Source organism: Pristis pectinata, chromosome 7 (genome assembly GCF_009764475.1).
Source record: "Pristis pectinata isolate sPriPec2 chromosome 7, sPriPec2.1.pri, whole genome shotgun sequence".
Lineage (NCBI taxonomy): Eukaryota > Metazoa > Chordata > Chondrichthyes > Rhinopristiformes > Pristidae > Pristis > Pristis pectinata.
The window spans coordinates 23,319,504-23,336,647 of NC_067411.1; the positions used below are offsets into that span (position 1 = coordinate 23,319,504).

At 42.8% G+C, this 17,144-nt stretch overlaps 1 protein-coding gene across 1 annotated transcript in view; it reads left to right on the plus strand.

Moving 5' to 3' along the window:
* lhfpl2b (LHFPL tetraspan subfamily member 2b) overlaps positions 1-17,144 on the plus strand; it is a 71,373-nt gene that overhangs the window by 23,920 nt on the left and 30,309 nt on the right.

The following is a 17,144-nucleotide window of genomic DNA, read 5'->3' on the forward strand; positions in this document are numbered from 1 at the left end:
CTAACTGAACATTGTGGAGGTGCTGGTGTTGGCTGAGTAGCAAGGGGTGTGGCCACTCAGCAGTGAGATGTGGGGCTCAGAGCTGCTCCCTAGGCAGTGTGCTGATTCTTGGGCACTTGCAGTGGCTGCTTCATGTATTGACAGACAACCCATATCCTACAGACTCCTTCATCACCTCCTGTTGGATGTGATGGAGCCCACTGCGTCTCTCTCTCTTTGGTTGCTTAGTTCTCCCCATCCCAGAGGTTTCTCTATGGTAACACACTCAGTGGCACTGACTGCAATTGCATGTTGCCTTGGTGACTCCCTCCCACACCGAGCTATGTGATCACTCGAACCACTTCATTGCTGTGGAAAGCAGAACCCTCAACCAGTTATGATTGAAGAGGAGGATGGAGAGCAGTTGTCACTAGGAGACATTCTAGCTTCATGTGTCACTGGAAATACAACTTACTTGTACTACATGCTTTGACTGGTTAATCTTCCTGTGCATGAGCTGGTCATTTTTTCCAACTAAATCGCTTTGATAAGGAAAACCTAATTGTCATCTACATAATAGGTTCAGTGATCAGGGAGTTAATGCTGTAGGTGCTGCAGGGTATTATGGAAACTTTTAGAACCTATTTCCTCTTGCTGTGTTTAATAACATATCCTGTACTTTTCAAGTGCTGACCACTCAAATATGTTTCCACTGCTTCTGAGTGCCAAGAATGATTTTTTTTACAGTGGCTCTTGCTGACAATCTACCATGCTACATTTCTAAACTCATGAAAAGAGAATTTTCCTTTGTCATATTCTTGTCAAAAAACACTTGGCCATTAAAATGATTTATGGTTTTACTCTTCATACTTAAAACAATGGATGATTAACTGCAGGAGTATTACTTAATATCACACGACTCTGATAGAGAACAATGCAACAAGCTGGGAAGATTTCAGATGCTATAATTAACATAATATAGCAGCTTTTTAGTAAGGAAGTAATTCCATTGCTTTCCATGAAGTCTCAATTCCTAATTAAGTCACAAAGGTATTGAATCCTGTTATGATGTTACCATGAAATCTCTATCTTTTTTGTATGGATACAGCCGGCTTAAATGTTCATGTGCTCTATTCACAGATGTATATATAATATGTGCTTTTTGTTATTAAAGGAATGCACTACTTGAAAAGTGGTGAAATCAATAGCAACTTTCAAAGAGAATTAGATAAATACTTGAAAAGGAAAATTTTTGCAGGACTTTGGAGAAAGGGAAAGGAGGAGTGGTGGCGGTGGATCAGGGCAAATTAAATAGCTCTTTTGAACAACTGTTGGAAACATAATGGGTTGAATCATGCCTGCAGTAAGATAAAGGTCATCAGGAGGTTTCTGGTCCTTCTCATGGAAATTTTTCATAGGCAGTTCCTTGGGATTGTGGATGACTTACTCCCACACTAGTTTTGTGGGTTCTGAAGTGACTAATGAAACCAGTTTGGAAACTGCAGATGGTCCTGAGAGGCGGGGGGCAGAGCCACAGTGAGAAGCTTAAAGAGGAGCCATTCCTGTGCCCAATTCAAGGTCCCGAGAAGCAGGAGGTGAAGCAGCAGGAAGCTTAAATAAAAGAGCCTTTCTGATTGGCTAATAGAGCTTTTTGGACAAGCATTTCTTATTGGCTAATTGTAAGACACGTCAGCCAATGAAGGAAAAATGGGCTCTAGCAGAATGGCCAGTGTTTGAGTGGTAAGTAAAGAGGCTTTGGCGAGCAGAGTCACAGGTAAGGTTCGTTAAATTTCCTTTTTAGTCTTAGAGCATTCAGATGGTAGTTAGGGCAGTAGTATGCTGCTCCTGCAGGATGTGGGAGATCAGGGAGACTTCCAGTGTCCATGAGGACTACACCTGTGGGAAGTGTGTCCAGTTGCAGCTCCTGACTGACCACGTGAAGGAGTTGGGTACATTCAGGATCATCTGAGATGCTGAGAGTGTCATAGATATAAGTTTTAGCGAGGTGATCACATCTAAGGTACAGGCAGATATAGTTGGATGTCCACCAGGAAAGGAAAAGGGAGGAGACAGACAGTGCAGGATTGCCCTGTGGCCGTTCCCCTTAAACAAGTATACCATTTTGGATACTGTTTGTGGGGGTGGGGGGGGGGGGAGAAGGGAGGGGAATGACCATTCAGGAGAAGGCAGCAGTAGCCACGTCTATGACACCAGGCCTGGGCTCTGAGGCTCAGCAGGGAAGGGTGAAGGCAGACAGGACTCTAGTGATAGGGGCCTTGATAGTTGGGTAGGGGGGGTGGTGCGGTGGGGGCAGACAGGAGATTCTGTGGCCACGAAAAGGACTTCGGAATGGTGTGTTGCCTCCCTGGTTGCCAGAGTCCAGGATGTCACGGAATGGCTACAGAATATTCTCAAGGGGGAGGGTGAGCAGCCAGAAGACACGTCGGCACAAATGACATGGGTAGAGAAAGGGATGAGGTCCTGAGGAGTGAATAGAGGGAGCTAGGGGAGATGTTAAAAAGCAGGACCTCGAAGGTAGTAATCTCTGGATTACTGCCTGTGCTATGTCCTGGTGAGGGTAAGAATAGGAGAATATGGCAAATGAATGTGTGGCTGAAAAATTAGAACATAGAGCAGTACAGCACAGGAACAGGACCTTCAGCCCACAATGGTGTGCCAAACTAATTAAATTAGTAATCAAATGCCCAACTAAACTAATCCCTTCTGCCTACACAATGTCCATATCCTTCTATTTCCTGCATATTCACGTGCCTAAGACCTCTTGAATGCCCTGATCGTATTTGTCGCCACCACCACAAGCCCAGGCAGCGCACTCCAGGCACCCACTACGCTGTGTAAAACAAAAAAAAACTTGCCCTGCACATCTCCTTTGCTTGCCCCCTCTCAGCTTAAATGCATGCCCTCTGGTATTAGACATTTCAATCCTGGGAAAAAGATACTGGCTGTCTACCCTATTTATGCCCCTCATAATCTTAGCTCTCTATCAGGTCTCTGCTGCTCCAGAAAAAAAACCCAAGTTTATCCAACCTCTCCTTCTAGCACATGCCCTCGAATCCAGGCAGCATCCTGGTAAACCTCTTCTGCACCCTCTCCAAAGCCTCAACATCCTTCCTGTAATGGGGCAACCAGAACCAAATGCAATACTCCAGATGCGGCCTTACTAGAGTTTTATAAAGTTGCAACATAACCTCCCAGCTCTTGAACTCAGTTCCTTGACAATAAAGGCGAGGATACCTATCAACCTGTGTAGCCACTTTCAGGGAGCTATGGACTTGGACCCCAAGAGGCGGCACGGTAGCGTAGTGGTTAGTGCGACGCTATTACAGCGCCGGCGATCGGGGTTCGATTCCCGTTGCTGTCTCTAAAGAGTTTGTACGTTCTCCCGTGTCTGCGTGGGTTTCTTCCGGCTGCTCCAGTTTCCTCCCACATTCTAAAGACGTACAGGTAGGTTAATTTGGGTTTAAAATGGGCGGCGCGGACTCGTTGGGCCGGAAGGGCCTGTTACCATGTTGTAAGTAAAATTTAAAAAAATTTTAAAAGAAGATCCCTCTGCATGTCAACACTGTCAAAGGTCTTGCCATTAACAGTGTACTGTTTCTTTACATTTGAACTCCCAAAGTGCAACACTTCACATTTGGCTGTGTTAAACTCCATCTGCCATTTCTCTGTCCATGTCTGCAGCTGATCTATATCCTGCTTATCCACAACAGCACCAATCTTTGTATCATCTGCAAACATTCTAATGCACCCATCTAAGTTTTTCTCCAGATCATTTATATATATCACAAACAGCAGAGGTCCCAGTATGGATCCCTGTGGAATACCACTGGTCGCAGACTTCCAACCAAAATAAGTCCCATTGACCACTACCATCTGTCTCCTATGGGCAAGCCAGTTCTGAATCCAAACAACCAATTCACCGTGGATCCCATGCATCTTAATCTTCTGGATGAGCCTCCCATGAGAGACTTGTCAAGCACCTTACTAAAATCCGTGTAGAAAAATTGGTGTAGGGATTCAGATTTTTTGACCACTGGGATTTCTTCTGGGGCAGAGGTGACCTGTACAAGAGGGGCAGGTTACACCTGAACTGGAGGTGGACCAATATCCTGGCAGGCAGATTTGCTCATGCTTCTAGGGTGGGTTTAAACTAGATTTGCAGGGGAGTGGGATCCCAAACATCAGGGAGACAAATGAGAAGCTGAAAAGTAATGCAGGAGTCAGTGACAGCAATGGCATGACAGGCCGGAGAATGGCAGGGATCGAGAAAAGCCCATTGGATTAAGTTGCATTTATTTCAATGCAAGTGATCTGACAAGTAAGGTGGATGAATTTAGGACTTGGATAGCTACGTGGGACCGGAACATTAAAGCCATGGAAACATGGGGAATCAAGAACTAGAGAGTATAGGTTTACGGTGAGACAGGAAAGATTTAAGAGGAACTTGGGGCAACTTTTTTACACAAAGGGTAGTATGTATGTGGAATCAGCTGCCAGAGGAAGTGGTTGAGGCAGGTACAATAACAACTTTTAAAAGACAATTGGATAGGTACATGGATTTGAAATGTTTAGATGGTTATGGGACAAATGCTGGCAAATGGGATTAGCTTGGATGGGGCATCTTCATGGCATGGACCAGTTGGGCTGAAGGGCCTGTTTCTGTGTTGTATAACTCTATGGAGCAGGAAAGGCCTTGTAGGCAGGCGGATGGGTAGTTTGTGAGGTGACGTAAGCTTGTGTGCACTGGGCATGTCACCATACAGCATCATTGCTGGAGATTTATTAGTTCCTTCTTTGCCGTTAGAACCTTTTGTATCAGCGGGAAGCTGGGATAAAGCAAGTGAAAAACCTCAGGACTGTCAATGTTCATGAGCTTCTCTTGAGTTTTTGTAATTTCAGTGGAGGCTGGAGGAAATTCTGAAGAAATGGCATCAAACATCCATTTTTACTTATCTGTCCCATTTTCCCCACCATCATCCCTAAACCCTCCCTGGAGTTGCTTCAGTAGAAAAAGCAGAAGTGGATTCAAGTCCCTCAAATCCACCCCCATATTGTCCATCAGTGACAGCATTGATCCTGACCTGATCTGGAGGGACAACCAAGTCAAAACATTCAACAGGAATTCCATATCTTTTTGAAAGGCTGCAGTGGAGTGGCTTGGAGCTTTGTCAAGTAGGTCCAGTGTTCTGACTGGGGTCAATTATGCTCCTCAGTGTAATTCTAATATATGGTGGTTTCTTCCAACAACACCAAGAAAGTGAAAATTGAAAAGTAGATTTGCAGATGCTGGAAATCTGAAATAAAAACAGAAAACGCTGGAAAGATTTGGCAGGTCAGCCCAGGCAGTATCAGTGGATAGACAAATGGAGTTTATGTTTCGGGTCAAAGACCCTTCAGAATGAAAGCCAAGAAAACGTTGAGAGTTCCAGGTGCAATGGAATCAAGGAACACAACAGGGTATGGAACACAAAAACAGCAAAGTGCCCAACTTTCCCCTGATGTTGAATTCTTTTGGAGAGGAAAGGAAAATGGATAATGAGCTAAATTATGACTGGGTGGAGCCACAATACAAGGCATGTGCATTGTTCTGCTACAAAGTGCTTGGAAGGGACCAAAGTGGCCAGGATCGAATGGGTGATTCAGCTATTGGCCCTGCCCGACTGTGCCTCCAGCTTGAACATTGAGTTGACGAGGTGCTGTCTTGATATCACAATGCATTGTGCCATGATGTGATAGCACCTGAAATAAAATCTCAGTCCTTGAGATTGTTTATAAGAAATTACAGTAAAAGAACTATTAAAAGATGTTTTCAAAAACCAAACTTTACCCATCTTTATATGAAGTCCAAATTTCAACTTCTCCATGACATTACTAACGTTTTAGAATCTGGTGAAGTTGCTGGCTTTTCAAATAAGGCCATGGTGTCTTTTACATCCATCCAAGATGGAAGATTGGGCTTAGTTTAGCATTTCATGAAAAGAGATGTTGAAAATAAAAAAAAAGCTGCAGATGCTAGAAATCTAAAATGAAAACAAATAAACAAGAGGTCTTCCACCTAAAAAGTTAACTCTGTTTCTCTTTCCACAGATGCGGTTTGACCTGCTAGTATTTTCAGCATTTTATTTTATTATGAAAATGTACAATCCAACTTTGATGAAAAATCAATCGTAAAGGAAAACTAGAGACTTGCTACAGATTGCACACCCTCTGTTATTTTCCTTCCAAATCTTCCATGCATCTATCGTGCTAATGTGTAGAGGAGCCCAGGCACCTGCTGACCTGCAATGCCTGTATGGCACTTATGGGATTCTAGGCCGTGTCTGGAGGGCCATGTGAAGGAAGTCCTTTTCCAGTTTAAGACTGTTCAGTAGCACATAGCACCTTGGTCCTTGTGCAACGCTAAATTTTGCAATGCCAAGCCTTCAGGCAAAGGTCTTGTGGCCAATTGCACACCAGCCATTAGTGTACCTTTACTGATGCCACCTAATTTCTAAGCTAGCACCTCTGGCAGTGCATTGTTCCCTCTTTCCTGCACTGGAATGTCAGCCCAGACAATTCTGCTCTAGTCTAGAGGAGAGATTTGATCCGAGGTTCGAGACTAACTCTTATGTACTCCATGGGAGATGTTCCTTCCTCTCCTGATTTTCACAAACTGCAGTCCTATCTTATGCTACAGGAATAAAGGCCTGGTTTTCATGTTTCCCTTCTCTTTGGCACCTGCAGACTACCTGTTATTACACAAAAAAGTGAGGTTAGAGGGATCACAGGAGTTTGGGGGAATATTGCCCATCTTTAAGCAGGTTTCACTCTCTCTCTATACTGGCAAAACTGCAGCAGATGTTTTGGGTTTACTCCTTGATCTCTTCCTCATTGCCAGAGATACTGTGATATTCCATAAATCAATATACCAACCTTGCAGTGTGAATTCAACTTTGCAGTTTCTGATTCACCTACCTCCCTCTGAACTAGAGTGAATAATGGTTCAATGTTACTCCCAGACAGTTTTTACACTGCACTGTGCATAATTGATTAAAGAAGCTTCTGTCCTGGCTGGTATTTGAAGTTGTTTCAAACTTGCATCAATAAACGCAGCATAAGTTGGAGCAGAGCTTTAATGTAATGCACGTGTCCCCTGGGTTAGTGGTTTCCCCTTGAACATTAATGTTCCTTTGATGGACCATCTCCTTTGAGCTAAGTTATCTGGTGATGTGTAGTGAAACCAGACAGCATCGTAAAACAGTCCTGTTTCAGATTTGAGCAGCAATGGTTTATGCACCATCACCAGCCCATTGAGTCCCACTATGTTGCACCTCTGCCCTCCAAGCTCTGGCTAACACTCAGACTCTGAAGTGAAGCTATATTGACTAATCTTGAATTAGTTTCACTTGGCATCCTGAATAATCAAGCTCTAGTTCTGTTTAGATGCTGCCAATTATCTAAATAAGTGTGAGCCATTTGTATCCTGTAAATGCATTACATGTAAAGGCCATAGAGCAGATGGAAAATAAATGGCTTTTTCATGCTGATAAAACCACACTGGCAAATGATGCAGTTTTGTGTAGAGCTTTATTTTTCTACAAGTCAGCACTACATGGAATGTATGTACAGTTACTGTGCAGGAGGCATGTTGTGAGAATGTGGCTGCTGGAGTGAACAGTTAACAAACTCTGACCAGCTGCAGTGAGAGTTGATAATCATTTACAGACAGGCTGCTGACCAGCTGTATTCGTTGTGTGATGCTCCATGAACAATGGAGGGCAATTCTTTTGGGTTGACTTGGCTGTCACAGACCTGTGTAATATTGATTGGAGGTTGCACCTTGATGTCAGATGTGATTGAATTACCCGATCCACTGTGCGTGCAGGAATGGGTTATTCAGCCCCTCCAGCCTATTCTGCCATTTCATGAGATCCTGTCTCATGTGTCTCTCCATAGAGATTTCCTGCCTTATTCCACATCACCAGATTTGCATTGATGTGTGTTTTGAAAATTTCAGTTAACTCAGTAACTTAGGCATTTTAGGAGTGTGGGTGCCACATTTCAATTGTCCTTCATGTGAAAACAGAGTTTTGCTTCTGAATGGTCTGTGTTTAATATTATGCTCTCGTGTTCTGTATCCCTCCACCATGGAAAATAGAGCACTAGATAGAACCTTAATGAATACTTCAGTATTTTAAATGTCTTGAGACCACCCCTTGACTTTGTAAACTAAAGAGAATGCCAGCCAGTTTTATGCAATACCCTCATAAGTTAACACTTTAAGTGCTGGTATCATACTTGTAAATGAGCACTGGCCCATACATTGTTTCTAAGGTTCAGTGTCAAAAACTGAATGCAAGGCTCTCCACAATGAAATAATTGTTTTTAAGAATATTATTCTTCAGGATGTGGACATTGCGAGCTACACCAGCATTTTTTGCCCATCCTTAATTGCCTTTGAGAAGATAGTGGTGAGCTGCTGTCTTGAACTTCTGCAGTACTTCTGGTGTAGGTACTCCCACAGTGCTGTTGGTTTGGGTTTACAAGATTTAGACCCAGTGATGACGAAAGACCAGTGATATATTTCTGACTTGGGACAGTTTGTGACTTGGAGGGGAACCCACAAGTAATGGTGTTCCCATGTACCTGAAGCCCTTATCCTTGGTGATAGAGGTAGTGGATTTGGGAGATGCTCTTGGAGGACCTTGGGTGAGTAACTGCAGTGCAATTTGTAAATGGTATGCACACCACGGCCACTGCATATCAAGCGTGGAGGGAATGAATGTTTAGGTTGGTGAATGGGGTACCAATCATTAAGGTTGCTTTGCCTCTCTTAAGCATTGGAGGAACTGCACTTATGTGCATTTGGCTGGTAATTCCAGGATTATAACTGGACTGGATCAAGTTGGCTAGGAGCATGGCTAGTTCAGCAGTACTTCTTCAATGTACCACAGTCGGGATGTTGCCTGCTCCCTTAGCCTTTGCTGTAGCCAGTGCTTTCAACCATCTCTTGATATCACTTGAATTAGCTGGAGACTGGCTTATGTAATGGTGGCGATCACAGGAGGAAGCCGAGGTGGATCTTCCACACGGCAGTAGTAGTTGAACCTGGCTGTAAATGTTTCAGCATCTTTAAGCAATGGAACTCTGAGCTCTGACACCATTGAGGATGGGGATGTTTTTGGAGCCACTACCTCCTGTTACTAAGTTTTGCGTAATACATGCTGTTGGCCTGACCCTAGTTCTGGGTACACCTGATGCTGCTTCCAGCATGCCATTCTGCGCTCACTGAATCAGAAGTGATCCCTGAGCTTGATAGCAATGGTAGAGTGAAGGGATAGCCATGGTAGAGTGAGGGATATGCCGGGCTGCGAGGTTACAGGTTGTGGTATGGTACACATTTTACTGCTGTTGATGGTTCACTGCACCTCATGGATGTCCACGTTTGAGCTATTATGTTTATTCTCTCCCTTTTTAGCAAGATGCCACTGTCTTGCACCATGATAGAGAGTATCATTGGTGTGAAGACAGGAATTCCAGTCCCTTTGAAGTAAAGGTTGCTAATCCATTTCTCATTTCTTGTCTTGTGTGCATTAGAATATCTGGGATCCTAATTCTTTTCTCACTTCCACTGTTCTTGATGGTTCATCTTTTGAGGAAATAAACAGGGTATACATCCTTCCTTTGCCCTCTATTTGCTGGCTTTGATGCTGATATTCGTTTTGTTGCTCTAGGCTGATTTGTTGATGCTGTGAGCTTTCTTTTCATTGATTTTTATGACACTGAGTTTTATCTTCAACCAGATGGCTGTGATATCAAGTCCTGTGTTCTGCTTGTTCTTGCTGAATGAGTTTCTTTAGTTTGTGGCCAAGGCAACTTGACTAGGTGCATTGAACTGATAGGGTGTGTGGTTAGGTTAAGACTGCCATACTACTGCTTGGATTGTGACTTATGTAAATCAGCAGACAGAGTGGCATTGATGGTCACATGCTATTTGGCTGTTCTTTGTCTGGTGTCTCAAAATTGGCAGAACACAACACTCCATACCTGAATACATTAGAGATTGCAAAATAGCACTTATTGTTACAACGGGGAAGTCTCTCCACTCTAACCTTGGCCAAAGAATGGACAGCATTAATGAACTGAGGAATAAAATTTCTAAATTTAAAGGAAAATTATTTAGGCTGGATCCAGTAGTGGGTGGTAATTTTGCATGTTTATTGAGCAACTATTAGCAAATTCCTTTGCCTTTGTTTCAGTGTCAGTGGAATAACAAGACAATGGTTTCTTTCTTTGTGAGTGTGTGTGAGCTGCAGGAGTTTCTCATCTCATAGCATTGTTTAGGGAACAGCTTCAGATTAACTGATTTGTTCATCAGCTGTGAGCAAGAAACCATTAATGAACTTGCTGCAGACACGTCAATTTTTAAATTGGAACTCTCTGCCTTTCAGAATGCAGGTACCTAGGCTCCATGCCTAATTAAGATTGAAGCACAAAAAGACTCCATGTCATCAAAGAGAAGTGGTGGCAAGGAGAGCTTTATGTTGGTAAGCATGATATGAGGAGCTTTTCTCAGACCACAAGGGCCATTTAGGGTCCAAGGTCCCACAGCACCCCAAGCCACTGATGGGTTGATGCTGCTTCAGAAAAGCAAAGCCGGATGGAAGGAACGCTTTGAGCCACTATTGAATCAACCATGTTCAACTATAGCAGATGCCAACATCGAGTCCATCTCTCAGCACCTTGAAAACCAATCACTCACTGAAGCCCCACCCATCCTTGTCCTCAAAGAAATAAGATGCATCATTAGGCAAACCATGCAAACTGCGGGACCAGAAGTACAACTCAAGTCTACCAGGTGGGAGGTACAGAACTGGTGCAGAAGCTCCACGAGTTTTCTTTAAATCTTTTATAATGAGAAGTTTCCAGAGGATTTGAGAAATTCCAATGTCTTTACAATCCTTACTATCAGGATTGCCTTGCCATCTCTAGCAGGAAACATCCTCACCCATATTCTCTCAAACCAATCACTTCCCCTTGCCAAAAAATCCAGCCGGTCTCAGTGTGATTTCATACCGTCCAGTGGGATAACTGATGTGATTGTCTTTGCCCATGAATTGCAGGAAAAGTGTCAGGAACAAAATCAGCACCCATGCATGTCAATGAAAGCCTTTGACTCTACCGCTGGTGAAGCACAGTGGAGAGTCCTTAAGGTCCTAAAGCAATTTTGTGATCAGGTGACTGCCACCATTCTCTGCAGCTTGGAGACAGACCCATTTGACGTTCAAACTGGGTCAAGGGAAGGTTGTATTATTGCCTGAGCCTGTTCTGCCTCTGGTCACGGCACAGTAGTGTAGCGGTTAGTGTAACACTATTACAGCGCCAGCGACCCGGGTTCAATTCTGCTGCTGTCTGTAAGGAGTTTGTACGTTCACCCCGTGTCTGCGTGGGTTTCCTCCCACATTCCAAAGATGTTCAGATTAGGAGTTCTGGGCATGCATGCTACAGTGGCGCCAGAAGAGTGGTGACACTTGTGGGCTGCCCCAGGACATTCTCAGTAATGCAAAAAGACGCATTTCACTGTGTGTTTCGATGTACATGTAACGAATAAATAAATAAATAGATAGATAAATAAATCTTTAGTAGGTACAGACAGCCTCCCATTGGAATTGACCATTGGATGGCTCTTCAACCCTTTTTAACTTTGCATGAAACTAGAATTGCCAAGGCATCTGTTACTGAGTTCCAGTACACCAGTGACTGCCCTAGACTCGTGCACACTGAGAATGATCTTCAGTCCATAACGGATCTTTCTGCACAAACTTTGGTAAGTTTAGCATGCTCACTTAACATTGAGGAGATCGAGGCATTCTATCAGCCTGCCTGAGGCTTTGCACGTGACCTATCACAAATCACCTTTGAGGGACAGACCTTGAAGAAAGTTTTGAGCATTTCTGTGGCTTCAGTAGCTAGTCCTCTGAAAGAGCTAATGCCTTTGTGAAGCTTCTCTGAGATGTATTCATTGACTGTGGCAAATGGAAGGATGCCTAGATCCAGATCATCCCTACATTGCCCCATGGATGTGAAACCTGGTTCACCTCCCAACAACACCTCATGGATCTGGAGAAATACAAAGTCCACACCGACCATCAATGAGGCATTGATGTGTGCTGAGAGGCCTATTTCCATGCTGCATTATTTACAATCAGTGACTTAGGAAGACCCTCACAATATGTGAGAAGATTGCTCCCCTGATGCCTGTCTCTTCACTGAAGCCATTATATCTGCAGTGAAGTAATGTTCCTCATACACCAAGACCAGTGCACTGGACAATGTGTGTGGATGCCAGATTCTCATTCTCATCCAACAAGCCCTCTTCTCATAGCTCACCCACAGTCAGAGATTGCTCAGTGCTCAGAAACCACATTGAACACATCTCAAAACCAATATAGATGTCATAAGATTGGAGTAGCAAGCGATCAATCATCTTCCATCAGGCAATGGCTGACTTTAAGGAGAAGCACTCTGCCCTTAAGAGAGAAAGAAAGAAAAAGAACTCCCTTCAAACAGGTAGTTGGCCTAAGAGGCCGTGATCAATTTGGGTTCTATCGCCAATGGCAGTCCCTACTGGAAGATGTGTGTGCATGTAAAATAAAAATAGATCTGGCTCAATTTTAATATTTTGCCTATGAACAAATAGCCTCTCAAAACTTCTGTCTGGGCTCACATATGAAGGCGGGAATTTAAGTGATATATTGATGGGGATTGTTGGTTTTTTAGGTCCATTAGTATTGATCTTATCGGGGGTGGAGGTTCTTGTAATATTTACCACAGCCGCTCCAGAGATTTGCAGCCTTTCATTTCCTATTGCTTTATATCACAGTAACCTCAGCCAAATATCAAAAAGAACAAGCAATAAATGGCCAGCAGGCGGAGTAGATTTTCCCCAGTGCATAAGCAAGTGATAGTGAATCAGCAGCTGGCTAACACTTAACCTGGTCAAGGAATTCTGCATTGTATAGGGGAATAAAATCTAAAACATGGGACCTTTTTCAAAAAATAAATTGGAGTCAGTCTTGTTTTTAATAAAATCAGAAAATGTTGGAAATACTCAGCAAGTCAGGCCGCATCTGTGGGAAGAGAAACAGAGTTAACTTTTCATATCAAAGACCCTTTGTCAGAACCGGGAAAAAGAAGGCAAATTAGTTACAAATCAGAGTGGATAGGACAAAACAAGTATCTTTTATAATGTGAGACCAGGTTTACAAGGGTCAGTAGATTAATGAGGGCTTTAGAGAGCAAACATGAACAAAGGAATGTAAAAGCTGAAAAATGCTGAGCTGCAGGAAATGCCCAGGTCAGGCAGTGTGAGTGGAGAGAAAGGGAAAAACACGAGCCAATATTACATGGGAGAAACCAAACAGTGATTGGGTGAATGCTTCGTGGAGCATGGGGAACCGTGAGCTTTACTATTGCCTGCCACATTAATTCTCCATCCAATTCCCACTCTGACCTATCTGCCTGTGGTCTCTTGCACTGCTACAACGAGGCCTAATGCAAGCTTGAGAAATAGCTTTTCATCTCCTGTCTGCAGAAGTTAGAACCTTCTGAACTCAGGTAACTTGTAGAATCAGAACTGACCAGTTCCACTGAAAGTCATCGATTTGTAATATTGACTTAATTTCTCCTTCCCTCTCCGATGGCACAGCCTGATCTGGCCATTTCCCACCCTCTCTCACTACCTGTTCTCTCTCACTAACTGTCTGCATTAACCTAGCAACCAGGTGACTTCACCTACAGTTTATCCCCATGGCAACCCATGACCTCACCCTGTCAGAGCTATTCCCTTTATCCAAGCACACCCTCTGCAATTTAAGGAAAACTTGTTTTCTCTTCTTCCCAGTTCTGATGAAAGGTTTTCAACCTGAAACGGTAGCTGTTTCTCTTTCTACTGAGAATGCTTGTCCTGCTGAATGTTTCCAGCATTTTCTGGTTTTGGTTCAGATTTCCAGCAGCTGAAGTTTTTTTTTGATTTTCATTTACTAGTTAAAGGGGACCAGCATTACTTGATCTGCTGCCATGGAATACATCACTCATCCGCCTTATAGGGTCTTCTTGACGAATTTTGTTAGGCTTTAATGAGTCAAAATCGAATCATTGCTGTTGAATTCCCAGCCTCTGACTTGCTCTTGTGGACACAGGGTTTGCGTAGTAGGTCCAAGTAAGTTTCTGGTCAATGTTGATCTTCACTCTCCATTACATCTCCCCACTCCCCAACCTCATCTCCCCAGGGTGTTGATCAAGGGAAAATTCAAAGATAGTAATACCATTGAATGCCACAGTCATTGCCTGGATCCTGTGGCCATCAGATCAATTATATAAACAGAAACTGCGAGAAACACGTAGGAGTTTGGGCAGCATTGGTAGTGAGAAAGAGTTTTGTAACTGTTACTTACTTATAAAATAATAGAAAATACAGACAGCACAGAACATTGCCATTAGATTAGGCAAACCTTGTTGCCATTGCCCTCTCATTCCTAGGTTGGTAAGGTTGTATAGGAAAATTACATTGTCATGTTCTGGACAGTGTTAAACACTCTGATTAGGGGCTTTTTTGATGTTGGCCAGTGATTCACAACTTTTTGCTGTGCCCACCCCAGAATGCCTCAGACATTCGTCGTTCTTGTTGTCCTTTCTAAGAATTTTTTTTCTGTTTATAGACAGTAGGGAGTGCTGACAATCAGTGACCCTGTTGGACAATTATTATTTGTTACCATGCACTTACCCTTGGGATTTGATTTACAACCTCTAGCATGTTGTTTCCTTTGCTAGATCTATTCTCTAAGCAACAAACGGTGATGATTTTTTTTTCCCAGAGTCCAATTTGAACTCATTGTTGTGTGTTTGTCTTTTTAACGTTGGTATTCTGCCTTGCAATTGTGAACTGAGTTCCTTTGTTTAACCATTTTGCAGATCTTATCAGGACATATCTGATGTCAAATTAATAATAGATTCTATAAAGTAAAATGTTTACTGTCTCTGCTGTTGTGAGTTAACTATTTTAGAGTCATAGAGTCATAGAGTCATACAGCACAGTACCAGGCCCTCCGGCCCAAATCGTCCATCCCGACCTAGGTGCCTATCTGAACAAGTCCTATTTACCTGCATTTGGCCCATATCCCTCTAAACCTTTCCTATCAATGTACCTGTCTGAATGTCAGGTTGTAATTATACCCACTTCTACCACTTCCTCTGGCAGCTCATTCTATGTGCCCGCCACCCTCGGCGTGAAAAAAATTTCTCCTCAGGTCCCCTTAAAATTTTCCCCTCTCACCTTAAATCTATGCTCTCTAGTTTCAGACTCCCCTACCCTGGGAAAAAAAAGACTGTACCATTCACCTTGACTTTGCTCCTCATGATTTTATATACTTCCATAAGGTCACCCCTCAGCCTCCCCTACATTCCAGGGAAAAAAAACTTCAGCCTTTCCAGCCTCTCCTTATAACTCAAGCTCTCAGTGACATCTTTGTGAATCTTTTTTGCACCCTTTCCAGCTTAATGACATCCTTCCTATAGCTGGGCAACCAAACTGCACACAATACTCAAAGTGTGGTTTCACCAATGTCTTGTACAGCTTTAGTGCCGGATTGATCAAGTAACCATGTAATAAAAATAATTTGCATTTACACGGGATATGTTATGAATTGCTATAATAGTTTACAGATATTTTTTAAAGAGTTTATTCTTGCAATTTGCAGCCCAGTGGCAGAGTATTGTCAATAGTGAGGAACAAAGTTCTAGGCTGCAGGAAGACGTTAATGGACTGTTTAGTTGGATAGAAAAGTGGCATTGGAAATCAGTAGATAGAAATGTGGGGTAATGTATTTGGAGAAGGCAAAAGGTACCACTCCATGTGGCGGACGTTTATCCACATCAATTATTTTTAAGGTGTAGTTACTGTTGTAGTTTTAGAAAACATTTAGTAAAAGCCTTTCTTTAAAATGTTGCTTTGTGTTTGAATGTTAATTTCTTTACCCCGGTGATATGTTTTGAAATTAAATTTAGGCTGGCTTCCTTGTTGCCAGATGTACTGTATGGGAGGTCTCTGGATCAATCTGTGTTCTGTATGCAGTTAGCTTATCTCAACTGAGCTGGAAGTGGGATTGCTCATTGGGAGAAAATCAGTCCTCCTGAATATTGTCCAGTGACCTGCACTAGCAAGTGGCCTCAGCCATGATTATCTTCACAGTCGAATAACCTTTTTAAATGATAATTGTCTGAGGCACATTTAAAGATTAGGTGAGATACAAGATGATGACCTGAACCCAGGACATTGCAACCCATTCTCACTCAGTATCCCCAGGAGAGGAAAGGAAGGAAGCATCCAAATAGAAATTCAAAGAAGTAACTTCCCTAGGTGTACTTGGCGAAAATATATCTTATTTAACATTCTTCATTTCACGTTGGGAAACAATGTTCAAACTGAAATGTTTTATTTCTACTTGTATTATGCATGCTAATTTGAGTTTTTCCTCCCTGATTGATTACCCCATGGAGTCAACAATAGGAACCTCAAATTCTCATGCTATTTCCATTTCACCAGCAGGCACTGTGATGTTTTAAACTCTGGATCTGGAAGTAGCCTGTAAAGTAAGACCACTGGCTGGGTGAAAATCATTGCCAACAAATGGTTGCAATTATTCATTTAAAAGTGTGAAGGCTTTAAATAGGGAATACTTGCCTGTATTTTGTCTTCCTCTTTAAGTATGAATGAGGGGAAGCCTGGAGGGACTTTCCTTTCATTAAGTCCAGCCTCTTCACTGAATGTGATCACTGAAAAGTCAGGCAGTCCCCAAGCCTGGGTCACAGGGGATAGATCGAGAGGAGACTCATGCTCATTCATTCTCTGATTATGTACAGCAATTTACCATTTGAAAAAAAAAGTGCTCAGAATAATAAGGAAAAATCTGTCTATTGAATCATGTTTCTGAAATGTACTAATCTCTAAAGCAGCAGAGACCTGTTGTTGCCAGGCAACAAATAAGCATAGAATATAGACAATTTAGTGTTAGAAGTTTCCAGCCAGTTTTGCTTGCCAGCCTCTTGTTAGATCTTACTGAGCAGTACTTCAAAACTTAGAGGAAAATCAGATCACTTTTCCCTCT